The sequence below is a fragment of the Lactuca serriola genome, chromosome 4, assembly GCF_051521515.1.
Source record: "Lactuca serriola cultivar US96UC23 chromosome 4, Lser_US96UC23_V15, whole genome shotgun sequence".
Taxonomy (NCBI): Eukaryota; Viridiplantae; Streptophyta; class Magnoliopsida; order Asterales; family Asteraceae; genus Lactuca; species Lactuca serriola.
In genome coordinates this window covers 251,985,284-251,999,238 of record NC_136411.1, presented here as the reverse complement: position 1 = coordinate 251,999,238, position 13,955 = coordinate 251,985,284, and the positions used below count along the sequence as shown (strand labels likewise).

The window sequence follows — 13,955 nt, the reverse complement described above, 5'->3', positions numbered from 1 at the left end:
TGGAAATGTTTCAAAGTTAGAAATTATTCAATCTGTGTAAGATTAGGAAACTTAATGCAAGAAGGATGTTTCCAAGGAGTTGATCTCCTTTGGAATGCTCTGTAATGTTTGTTGTCAAGTCTTTCTGACTCTGTGCATAATCATTACAATAGGATCAATGCATATAAGTTTAGAATCTAACAGATTTCAGTAAATGACATGAATTTGGAATTCTTGCATTTGTAGTAATGATTTGGGACTGTGAAAGAGGATCATTGGAGTTATGTTCAATTGATCTAATTCACAAAGTGAAGATCATAGACAAACATAGTATGCATACTTGGTGTGTGGCATGACTAGTGTTTAGAAAACATAGTGTGCATGCTTGGAGCATGGGACAACTATTGTTTTAAATTGAAGAATAAAGTTGATAGCTGAAACAGTATACAATGAATAATGTGTAATCATATGGTGATAAATAAAAGGTGTTTTATTTATGTTCATAGGTTTTGATACCATATTGGATTCAATTATTCTTGTGTTTCATTTTGCATGTTTTGACTTCCAGAATAAACTAGGTTATTCTTTCGGAATGACTAAGTTATTCAAATCATCCACAGTCGGTCATATGTTGGAAGTAGATATGAATTAAGACTGTCATGGGTTAGCTTGTAGAGGTCTAAGGTGTTGGACAAAGGGCTACAACACTCATGAGTGCTCATAAGTTATGAGTATTGGATTCAACCCGCGTTCATTGGAATCACTTCATGGATTTTATCACGAGTGATCATGAGATGATAATATCTTATATTCTTCAAACCTAGAGATATGAGTTGTTACTATGAGTTGGTTGTACATTGATTGCACGAAAAAACATTCGGTAACTCGGTGTTATAAAATGTGCCTTTGTGTATGATTCAAAAAGTAGTAGAACAAGCCATATGAGTCAAAGTTTATCCATTCCTTTTACCTTCGGGATAAAAACGATATCTGTGGGCCCCTCGATGATTTGATGATGACAAATGGAAGTGCTCGGCCGGGCCAGGACTGATTTGATTTGTTCAATTAGTCAGTCGTCATAAATCGGAAATCGAGAAACAACAAATGGACAGAGAGAATGATTATAATCCATGTCTCAGTCCATATGATATCTAGAATGGAGGAATATATGATCCCTTATCTAACGGACAAGTCATTGACAAAGGTCAGAGTTCATCTACAAGGTCAGAGTTTGACAGAAGCTTTTGAGAGCTATGATTGTCAGTCGGTTCTTGAAGTCATACGCAATAATAGTTTTAGACTTATCCAAGTGGGAGACTGTTGGATTAATGTCTAAGTCCATAACTATAATTGATGAGACTTGACCCGACCCGACATGGTCCATTTGGGTTGCATGGCATCATGCATTTGGATAGACTCTAATGAGAGAAATAACACTTAAGGTTGGTTAATATATTATAAGCTCTAATATATTAATAAGATTATTTAATTAGTATTGATCGAGAATTAATCTAGGATTAATTAAGTGATCAAAAGAAGACTAATTAAATATATGGGTTGATTGTGTAAATCATCCATACTTATATAGTGGGCTAATGCTCCATGGATTATCTAGTTGGGCTAAAAACCCATATGATGCTTCATGGATGCTCCATGGTGTTTTGTACCCATGGATCATGGAAATGAAAGGCCATGTCAATTAGGGTTTACATGGTGTAACCCTAACTATATATGCATTTTATTCTTGACCAAAATGGGCACTAGTATTATTCTAAAGAAGGGCTAGCCGATTTCAAGTGTTCCACATTTCTCTCAAGGTTATTCCAAAAGCAATTGATGTTGTGTGAACCATTTGAGGTGTCACACTTGGGGTACTAGGCACTCAAGCTTCATGAAGACATTCTACATCAAAGAGGTATGTATTCTATCTTGTTATATTCATTGTTTTGTATGCTAGGTTAGGATAATACTTTGGATGTTCATATTTGCATGTATAATAGAGAAAACATAGATCCAAGGTATTTAGGGTTGCATGTACACTTAGGAGTGTTAGAATGCTCAAAATCCAACAACTGGTCCTACCAGTTATGCCATTATGTTGATTATACCGAGATCAGGTATGAGAGAGTATGCGACTTGAGGGCCAATTTGAATGAGTTTGAGGGAGTATGATTGAAAGAGAAATGGGATTCATTTTAAGAGGTTTTATTTGTGAGGTGCCAGTGGAAACTGCACGGCTTAAGGATAAGTGGGATGATGTTGTTGAAGAAGCGGGGTTCGAGTCAAGCCATCGGCTGATGGATGAGCCATCACCTTCTATGGCGAGAGTTACGTGGTTTCCGTTCTTGAGAAGGGGAATGAGCTATCGAGTTTCTGGTTCCAGAAATTGGAGGCCGTGGAGTAGTACTGGTGGTGATCTTTTCAGGGTGTTTGAGCGGTTTGTCCGTGGTGAAGTATTTCTTGTACCATAGAGCCAATGGTGGAAACGGAGAGTCTTGGGTGAATCGGGGCAGTTGGGATGTCCAGATACGGGGCAGTATGAGGTCCTGAATGATTAAAGGAAGTCATGAGGAGAAGTTATGAGGGCTATGTCTGTGATTCGGAGTATTTGGTATTGCTAGGTTTCTAATCGGGGAGATCATCAAGCGTTGCGTAGCTCAATCAGAGAATAGATGCGATGTTATTAATGGAAGCAGTCTGTGGATGGATTGAAAGTGTGCCAATTGGCGATGGTTCGAACCCTAAGTGGGGGAGAACCAGGTAATTGCTGAAGGGATTTGAGAATTGTGCAGAGGCAGTTAGAGGACTGGTTATAGTGATTATGTGGCAGATTCATGGGTTTAGGGTTAAATTGGTGGATAGGGCGAGGTGCAAGTGAGATGATGCCTGTCGTGCATGATCAGGAAGCAATGAGTGATTCTATGGCAGGTGGCCGTTGGTCAGAGAGGTTGTTCAGGTCAGAATTTCAGTGTGTAAAACAAGACGAGACAGTTAAGTCCTTGAGTTCAGAGAGCAGCAACAGAGGTTGACAGGTATATGTTCAGAATGTGATCTCCTCACCAGGAAAAGCAACAATTGGTCTGTTAGTTAATTTTGGAGACGGTATGAGTAAGATGGTATGAGTAGCGATCGGCAATGGGTAAATTTTCGGGTCCTTGTAGTCGAGTTACGGGTTAATGGCGATGTCATGTGTTCAATTTGGAAAGGGAATACTTCGAGGTTGCAAGTGTTGCAAGATGAAGATCGATTTCGAGATTCTATTGAAGGGAGGCAATATCCGTGTATGATGTTGTGAGTGTGAGATCAGTGATTGAGATAAGGCATCGTGGGATGTTGTGATGGTGTCCTGAAGTATCGGAATATGCTGTCATTAAGTTCGGATGATTTTGGAATTGTGAGTCGGAGGAAGATAGTGGGTATCAAGTGAGTACGGTTCCGGTGAGAACCCTATGCCCAAATGACATCAGGTGAGATTATTCGGGAAGGTGGTTTGCAGCAGGGAAAGGTGTGTTCGGATGCTGTCAGAAATAGCAGTGCATAGCTTGAGTAGGTGTGTACACCTATGCATGGCCGGTCCGCAGGGCATAAGTTCATGATCGCGGTGTGGCGTCTACGTGAAAGTGAGATTATGAAGAGGTAAGGGCTGGTGCGGTAAGACTGTGGGGAGCCGCAGTTCAGTGGCTTAGAGCAGAGGTTGTAGTGATGCTACGGAGAGCCGTAGTATTCATGGATCAGAGATGTTAGGGTGATGCTACGGGGAGCCGTAATATTCACGGGTCAGAGAGGTTGGGGTGATGCTACGGGGAGCTATAATACTCACGGATCGGAGATAGGTTGTAGTGATGCTACGGGGAGCCGTAGTATTCACGGATCAGAGAGGTTGGGGTGATGCTACGGGGAGCTGTAGTACTCACGGATCGGAGATAGGTTGTAGTGATGCTACGGGGAGCCGTAGTATTCACGGATCATAGAGGTTGGGGTGATACTACGGGGAGCCGTAGTACTCACGGATTAGAGAGAGGTTGTAGTGATGCCATGGGGAGCCGTAACATGCACTAATCAAGGAAGGGTTGAGATACTACGAGGGTGGTAGTACTCTCTAGTCAATAAGAGAATGTTGGGATAAACTATTCTATGATCAGAGCATAACGCAAAAAGGTTGTTTGGCTTGGGTAGCCCAAATATATGAGGTATGGGAGCCTGATGGTTAAATCAGGGACGAGATTGTGGTTATCTCATTTGTCTGGAGTGGTTATATTGGATGGAATCGTGTTTGTTGTAGATGAGTGAGTTAAGTGTGGGTTGCGAGTCATCAGTCTCGAAATGAGTGGTTCTTGGGGCGAGTAGTCCAACCCAAGGATTGATCAAACTCTTGAGATGAGTTTGATTTTAGTAGTGTGCCAGGAAGGCGATATGAGGTTTCAGATTCAGAGAATGAGTACTTTTCTGAAAAGTTAGTTGTCATCTGGAATTGAGGCCAGAGGTTCAGTGTTTGGATGGGATAGTGCAGTGAGTTGCACGAAATTCTTGAGCCTTAGATGTCAAGTGTCAGGAGTGAGCTAATATTCGAGTGTGGATTTTAGTGTTTGCTGGGGATAGCGAGAATTGGTGACTTGTGTGTCACCATGGGTTGAAACACTTGTTGTGAGAAGGACGTGGTGGGTCATGCATGGATCTTCTTGGGAGGTTCAATAGTGAAAGTCGTAGGTAACCCGGTGCTCAGGGTTGGAAAGGGAGATCTGGCAGGAAGTTGAAGCTTGAGATTGCTATACGTCAGTAGATGATTCTGATTAAACATAAACATTTCCCTGAGTTCGAAGGCAAGGTTTTGAGAGTCTTTGTTCAGACGAGATTTCGATGATAGTGCATGGGATGGGTTCCCTGTGTAGCGTGATTCTTTCGCTCCTTTGAGCGGGATGAGGAGCACGTGGTGCGAATGGCATGGATGATCGATAGCCGATCGATGGTTTTCGTTAGGAAGAATCAGAGGAACAGTAAGTTGTCAGAGTTGATGATTCTGGTGGAAGGTGGCATGAGGATAATTCGTACAGGAGGTGTCCTCTTTAGTGATATTGGTGTGGTATGAGATCATACGGTGGTATCTTTCGGGTTATTGGATTCTAATTATGTGGGGTCAAGGAGCGATTTCGAGGATGAAATCTAATTCAAGTGGGGGAGAATTGTAACATCCAGATTCTTGGGTATGTATTATATTATTTATATATTTTGATTTAATTGAAGGGACTCGGCGAGTTGGTGGATTAACTCGTCGAGTAGGGGCGCGATCAGGTGACGTGTTTAAATGAATGGACTCGATGAGTCGAGCATTGGACTCACCGAGTCGGCGCTGTGGAGGAAAACCCTAATTGTTCGGGTTTGGGACCTATTTAAAGAGCCTTAGGGTCTTCAATTGCGGCTATCCTTACCCCGGAGAAACCCTAAATCATCCTTGAGAGCTTAGAGAGTAAAGAAGAGCCATCTTGAGAATTTTAGTGTGTCATTTCTAAAGAGAAGATGAGATTCTAGCAAGAGGGACCAGAGGGGGTTGATGTACTGAGGTTATGAAGCCTGGAGCTTCACTTTGAGGTAACAAATCGGACCATTTCTCCTGTTTGATGTTGATTTCATGAATCTAGGGTTTCTTAACCATTCTCTTTAGAGGTTTATGGAATGTTTGAGGTCCCAATGTGGAATAAGCCTTAGATCTGGACCATGGGAGGTCCAAAGAGTCCCTTATGTTTAGCTTTATGCAGTCACATAGAGAGTTTGAGCCTAGGTTTCCATTTAGATGGCTATTTCTTCATTTATGGCTCTAATCATGATGCATGGACGTAAAGTTTGGACCTTTACGTGATTTGTGGGTGCTAGAAGGATAGATCTACAAGTTGGTGAAGCAGATCTGACCTCAGAAGGTCATATGAGTTTGGTCATGGAGGAGACTCGTCGAGTCCATAGGAGGACTCGACGAGTCGGATCGAGTTTACCCGAGTTTCGTGATCAGTTGATACCCGACGAGTTGGGTGGGTGACTCAGTGAGTCAAGTGAGACCTTGTGAGGAATCTGATTACGCGTGTGGACTCTCCGAGTCGTTGCCTGACTCGACGAGTCTGGTCAAAGTTGGACCGTTGACTTCCGTTGACTTTTAGGGTGTAGTCAACCAGTGGACTATTGGGCTAGGGGAGGGGTAGAATGGTCTTTTACCCTTTTGGGAAGCATAGTACGAGACTTGTTTAGCCTTTGAGAGCCACTGCTAATTTAGAGTTATTTATTTATGTGATTAGGCGGCGGCTAGATCGGTATTTCGAGTTCGAGACTTTTCAAGAATTACCCAAGGTGAGTCTTCTCACTATACGTTACCTTGAGTGGTAGTTATGTGTGACCGGAGGGTCTTATGTGCTTACATTGGGTATTATGTTACATGTGATATGTTATGCATCATGTCTTTGTGATTTATGCTATGCGAAGTTTATAGACCGGACCGGAGGGTCCAACGATACAAACCAGACCTTAGGGTCCAACGATACGGAACTGGAGGGTTCCGCTAAGACACACCGACCGGAGGGTCATATTGTAGCCTTGAGTGGCGTATGTGTTGTATGTGGTATTTTGGGGAACTCACTAAGCTTTGTGCTTACCGTGTTATGTGTTATGTGTTTCAGGTTCTCCAGAATCGCTGGAAGGCGGCGGCTCGATTGTACACACACAAGAGAAAAGAGTGATGAATACAGATCCTGGAATTTCATAATGTTCTGAAAACCTTGTTGATGATTTTTAAATAAAAAGTTTTTATATAGGAAAATGTGCATTTTTATGAAATAAAAATGAATAAAATAAATTTAAAATTTTTCGGTGTTACAGTATGACGCGTGTCAGTAGCTAAGTCTAGACCATCATAGCTAGCCAGCATACGCGATGACTACTGGACTGGGGGACTTGATGACACGCTCCTCAGAGCGGACCAAAAACAAGCGAGTCATGGCAGAGCGCCTCTAGCGAAGGAGTCGATGCAGCGACCTGGGTAGCTCCAAGCCCCCGCGCAGCGATCGCGTAGAAAGCTTGCCCTCGCCAATAATTGTCTTTTAGCTACATTCCAAAGACAACGAATTCAGGCAACAAAGCGTCCAAACATACTGACATAGCACAATCGCCTGAACCAATTGGAGGCCGGGATACGAATGTGGAGTAGAGCCTCCAATGAGGACGACATATCCTGTCGGGACCACAGTCCCTGTCCCCGGACCGAGGAGGATCCTCACTATAAAAGGACTAACACTCGGTTCAGCCAACGTAAGTGAACCCAACTCCAGTCACGTATTACCAAATTCTCTCATACTCTCTAGACTAACTTGACTGTCGGAGCGTCTTTTCGGGATCTCCTCCCGGACGACGGCTGACATCCTTTTCACTTGTGTGACCTCTCAGGTTCCGCCGTGAAGGAGCTCTTCCACATAACTGAGACATTCCATTTCGATAATGCCCGACCTATAACCATTATCGAGGACTTACCATCGTTCCATCTTTAAACTTTATGGCAGAAGAATGCCACTGCATAGGAGTATCAGACGTGTCGGCAACACACCAACAACTCCACCAACTCTACAGATGGACTCCACTGCATTCCAAGCCGCCGTGGAAACCGCCATAGCACAACTCAGTACTAATGGTACAAACGGGAATGGAAACGGTACTACCAGTTCTAATCATGGCGAAAGTTATGGACACCGAAGAGGATGCTCCTACAAGGACTTCTCGAATTGCAAGCCCAAGCCTTTTTATGGCAACAGAGGTGTCATTGCCTTGACCAGATGATTCGAGAAGACGGAATCGGTGTTCGAAATTTGTTCGTGCCCGGAAGGAAGTAAGGTCAAATTCGCGACTTGCATATTCGCTGACGGGGCCTTCTCCTGGTGGAATGGCCACGTCAAATCACTAACTCTCCCTGTGGCCAACTCTATGAGTTCAAAGGATTTAAAAATCATGATGCTAGAAGAATACTGCTCGAGGGGGGAAGTTCAGAAGCTGGAGCAGGAACTCTGGAACCTCACGATGACGGACTTTGATGTAGCAGCCTACACTGCTAGGTTTAACGATTTGGCGGTGCTATGTCCCGGGATGGTCACCCCGAAAAACAAAAAGGTAGAACGTTATATCTGGGGACTATCCCCCCCCCCCCCCCCCCCCCCCCCCCCGCACGCGCGCGCGGATCCAGAGAATGGTGATAAACAAACACTTGAATTCAATAAAAGATAAAATAGAAGGGTAAAATGGTCATTTTAATAATTTAGCATAGCAATTCAGATGTCACAACCAAACAACATGTTAAACATTCAGCTTTTAAAATTTCAGACCCTTTTAGAAATTTAGATCTTTTAAAAATTCAGATGTTACCAATAATTTTTGTGTGTAATATTGGTAAAAAGGTTCATGCACAGGAATATGGAAAAATTTACTATTATGTCCCCAGTAAGTTTTTATATTTTGTTACATGATATGTAAAAAAAAAATTATGTGTATTACAATGTTGTTAAAGAATGCATACATTATTAGAGGTAAAACATCTATATACATAGACGTTCTTTGACGATACATTGGATGATTGATTTAAAGAAGATTTGAAGAAGACAAAGATGAAAAATGAAAGAAACATATTTATTATTATATATTTATTTTATTTAATGTTAAAAGCTATTTTATATAAAAATTGTTATTCAATATCGGAAAATAAAAAATTAAGATATAAAGGTAAAGTATTTAATTATTTATTTATTTTTATAAGTGTTAAAGATATTTTTATATAATGATAAGTTTTTTTTATAAACAAACTTGGTATGATTTTGAAAAGACATTAAAAAAACTTATAGAATAAGCCAAATTTATGCACATTCTTTTTTTTTTTTTTTTTTTTAATGTTTTTTCAAAATCATAATCATTCCACCATGCCACTATGTTCCGTCACACCATGACACTCTCCTGAAGACCATATGAGCAGTCAAAGGTCCCATAAACGCTGAGCTATGTTCCAATGCGGTCGCCTTCACAGGTTTTATCTTGCTCCCTCCTTGATCATACATCCTAACCACTCAACAGTAAACGTCATCATAGTTATCTGCCACGTAAACCGAAGTAGTAAAATAAGGTTTTAAAATCCGTGTTTAAATCACATTTTCAAGTCCATTTTCCATCGCTTTTTGATAAAAAGCATCATCCAATTCAAATGTACAATAATAGTGTGAGCAGTGATTTGCTGCCGCCGACGGAGACAATTGCCGTGACATAGACGCCGTCTCCGCCGTGGATGGGCCAGTCACACTCAATTACAACCGGAATTGCTAATCGCCGAAGAGATAACGTCGTCGATCACAGTTGCAGATCGATGGCGATAGCGCCTAAAGATCCCAAGGAACTTCGTTCGTTTTTAACGGAGGAAAAGGTTCAGGAGGAAGAATGTGATTCCGGAGATATATCAATTCTTCCAGACGCGTGTCTGGCTTGCATTTTCCAGTTACTCGGATCCGGCGATCGGAAGCAATGTTCACTCGTTTGCCGGCGGTGGCTTGAAATCGAGGGACAGAGTCGTCACCGTCTCTCTCTCAACGCTGAATCGGAACTAATTTCCGTCGTTCCGTCTCTCTTCTCTCGATTTGACTCCGTCACGAAACTCTCCCTCAAATGTGACCGTAGATCCGTGAGCATCGGCGACGAAGGGCTAATTTTAATCTCTCAACGTTGCCAAAACCTTACGCGCCTCAAACTCCGATCATGTCGACAAGTAACGGACTTAGGGATGATCAGTTTTGCGAAGAACTGCAAAGGTTTGAAGAGGCTTTCGTGTGGATCTTGCACTTTCGGTGCTAAAGGAATGAACGCTATCCTCGATAACTGCTCGGCTCTAGAAGAATTATCGGTGAAGCGATTACGTGGCATCAGTGACGGAGCGGGAGCGGCAGCAGCAGCGGCAGCGGAACCAATTGGACCTGGTTTATCCGCATCATCTCTTAAACTCATCTGCTTGAAGGATCTCTACAATGCACAGTGTTTTGGACCACTGATAATGGGGGCGAAAAATCTCACAACACTAAAGCTGTTTAGGTGTTCCGGAGATTGGGATAAACTACTGGAGCTTGTCACTGATCACGTCGAGGGATTGATCGAAGTCCATCTGGAAAGGCTACAGGTGAGTGATGCTGGGCTCACAGCACTTTCCCGTTGTCAAAACTTGCAAATATTGCACATCTTGAAAACACCAGATTGTTCAAATTTAGGGTTAATTTCTGTTGCTGAGAACTGTAAGCTTTTGAGGAAGCTTCACATCGATGGCTGGAAAACCAACAGAATAAACGATGAAGGGTTGATCGGCGTCTCCAAACACTGCCCTAACCTTCAGGAGCTAGTGCTTATCGGTGTTAATTCTACTCGTGTAAGCCTAGAACTCCTAGCTACAAATTGCCAGAAGTTAGAGCGATTAGCATTATGTGGAAGTGAAACAATTGGGGATGCTGAGATTTCCTGCATAGCTGAGAAATGCACAGCTTTGAAGAAGCTCTGCATCAAGAGTTGCCCTGTTTCTGATCATGGAATGGAAGCACTTGCAGGTGGTTGCCCTAATTTGGTAAAAGTTAAGGTAAAGAAGTGCCGTGGAGTCACCGGTGATGGTGCCGGGTGGTTGAGGGCTAGTCGGGAGTCACTGGCTGTCAATTTGGACACCACCGAAGTTGAAAGCCAGGATGCCGCCAGTGATGGAGCGGTGGAGAACCCTCCTGCCACCAGCGAAAGTGGTGGCGCCAGTTCTAGCAATACCACTACTAGATCAACATCATTCAAAGCTAGATTAGGGTTTATTGCTGGGAAAACCTTGAGGAAGTGGTCAAGTTTCAATGGTGGCTCTCGGAGTCAATGAGTGGAAATTTTCTGGTTTGCATTATAATTCTTGTTTGACTTTTTAATTGTGTGCTTGTTTTGTGCATTTAGTCTTATGCATTCGAAAATCAGTCTGCATTTATTGCTTTTTTGTTTTTATGAAGCTTGTTATTTACTTATTTATGCATTCTAATGTTTGAAAATTTCATGATGGAAATGAGAGGAAACAAGATTTTCATACATGGTTTGAAATTAAGATCAATAAATTGAAAACAAGATTTCATAAAAAAAAAAAAGGAAATCGATGGTGTTTATCCTCTAAACAGTGCTTTATTAAGTTCAATGATACAGACACCAAAAAGGATATTGTGGATGAATACAAAGAAATAACAACAGACTCTCATTGATTTGTTTATTATAACATTTAGCTTTCATTTCTTTCGATTACAACATTGTACGTCAAAAAAATCTACACAGTTATAATAATTTGACCCAAATATTGAACAATTTATTTCAAAGTTGTAATTGAAAATACAATGTTATAATTGGATAAATTATTCATAAGTATAAAGCTCATGTAATCGAAGCAATGAAAATAGAGATGCTATAATGCACAAACAAAATAAAAGTACTCTGCTTTTTCTTGCATTTATCACGATGAGAGTTTAGTACTGTGGTGGTGGTGGATACACTCCGATGGAAGGAGGTGGTGGCCAGACACCTGAATTTGCTGGTGGTGCCGACTGTTGAGGGTAGCCTTGTGGTGCTGGATATGTCGTCTGTGGTGGATACGCGGCGGCTTGTGGTGGTGGATATGCGGATGTCTGTGGTGGATACGTGGCGGTTGATGGTGGTGGGTATGTTGTCTGTGGTGGATATGTGGCGGTTGAGGGTGGGTATGTGGCGGGGGCATTTTGGTAATTTGGAAAAGGGGATGAATTAGGAGGATAAGTTGAGTTACCGGAAGTCGGAGGGTATGTTCCGGGAAAATTGTTTGATCCGGTAGGAGGGTAAGCAGAATTTGGAGGGTAAGATGGTAAAAGTGATGCCATAGGATTCGAATTCGGAGGGTAAGATGGGAAAGAGGAAGATCCAGACATACCAGGAGGCGCCGTAGGATAGACAGATGGTGCGTTTGTGTAGTTCGCCGGAGGTGCACTAGGGTAGTGGGTTGCCGGACCTGGTGGCGGAACAGCCGGGTAAGGGGCGGCTGCTTGTTGTTGCATGCCGCCGTAAGGGGAAGCTGGCATGGGGTTGTAAGGGGTGGCTGTTGGCTGTGGCATGGCGGAGTAATGGGAGGATTGGACAGTGGAAAGGGCGGCGCCAGGTGTTGCATACGCCTGTGCAGGTGGAGCGTATCTAGATGAGTCCATGGCGGCGGCGGTGGAGGAGGAGGAGGAGGAAGAAATGGGTGCACCAACCATCGCCGGAGTTGATTTGTGGGGTTTAATTCGAAGAAGAAGCTGATATAAATGGTTTTCTTGATCGTCTCTTGTGGCAGTTGACTTTATGAGATGAGGGTTTTCCGATCTATAAATCAATAATTAGGAAATGATGAAATATATAATAATCGATCAACTTGAAGTCCAGTTATGCTTATCGACAATTTTATTCCTCGGTTTGACTTGTTCTTACGTTTGACTTTTATGCCCCTTCGCATGTGTAAATGGGATCTTCGAGACAAAGTTGGTGTAGGTACTTGTACGGTGTAAGTTACAAAAATAGTCCATGCACTTTCACCTCATTGGCAAGTTTTCTCCCTTTAGTATTATTAATATGTTTTCAGTCGTTAACCTGTGTTTATAAATTATAATGAGAGACACAACACCACGCAAGCTTTTTAAGCCTAATGAACATCAAATAAATGAGCAAGAAAAAGATCTTTTTGGATTATTATTTTTTTCTACTGTTAGTCTAATGAACATCAAATATTATACAAGTTCTAAAGTTTTGTTTAAATGCAATCTAAAGAAACATTGTAGTTTACATCAATTTTGTGGATGTTGAAGATGTTGCAAGGAGATTTGTGAATCTGTCAAAAATTACTGATATTCTTGAGGTGTTATTTATGAAATTAGTAGAAAGAAATATTTGATAAAATATGTATTTTGACGGTATTTGTTCATTTGGAGAAAACTGTAATTCGTAAGAAAATACTGAAAAAAGTATTTGGTATCTCAAAATAAGAGATACATGTTAACATTGAAGTAATAAATTGAAGTATGAAGAGTTTTGTGCCAAAAAGAAAAGTTTGAGAGCTTGATGGTCTAGATGAGAAATTGGAAAGTTCAGAAACTCTTATCTCATTTGCTTACACGCATCAAGAATTTAAGCGGTGGGAGGCTGGTTGAGGAAAAAGAGAATTCATATTCATACATAAGAATACGTGAATAGTCCGGGATATCTTTTTACTAACTACTAACAATCATATTTAACTAGTGTTAGGGTTGGGATTACTTATATAAGCATTTACCAAAAAGCTTCTTGTCTAGTTCTATTCTAGTAGTATTAGGTATTGCTTCTTTTTTTTTAAGATGATATCCATCGTAAACATATCATCAGGGTCGTTCCAAACATATTTTGGGTCCGTGACGAAAAGGAACAAAAGGGCCCTTAAAATACACATATTTCATCAATTTTTTTTATAATAACTTAATAATTGAAAGAAATTTAGTTGTACTAGCTTCTAAATGTAACATTATATATATAAAATACATAAAAATTTTGGGCCCCTATAAACGATAGGTCCCGGGCGGTCGCTCCTATTGTCCACCCTCTGGAACAGGCCTACATACCATTAATAATAATAATAATAATAATAATAATAATAATAATAATAATAATAATAATAAAAGAACTTATTTAAGCATTTAAATAGATAATCATTAGATTAAACTAGGGAAGAATCGCAAAGCTACGTAAAAAAAATGAACAAAACGGAAAGATTTTATTAGGTGAAACAAAGATGCCAACAATAAATTGCAAATCCAAAAGCTGAAAATCTAGTATGTGATGTCTTTAGCCTTCATTTCAGACATGAGAAATATATATGTTCTCAAATGTAGTATAACTTTCATCTCTAACCTGAAAGGGCAAAATAAGAAAAGATTAAAGTGAAC

At 41.2% G+C, this 13,955-nt stretch overlaps 1 pseudogene; it reads left to right on the top strand.

Moving 5' to 3' along the window:
• The first annotated feature begins 9,149 nt into the window (after positions 1–9,149).
• On the top strand, positions 9,150–10,995 carry LOC145096924 (F-box protein At1g47056 pseudogene; annotated as a pseudogene).
• The last annotated feature ends 2,960 nt before the right edge of the window (positions 10,996–13,955 follow it).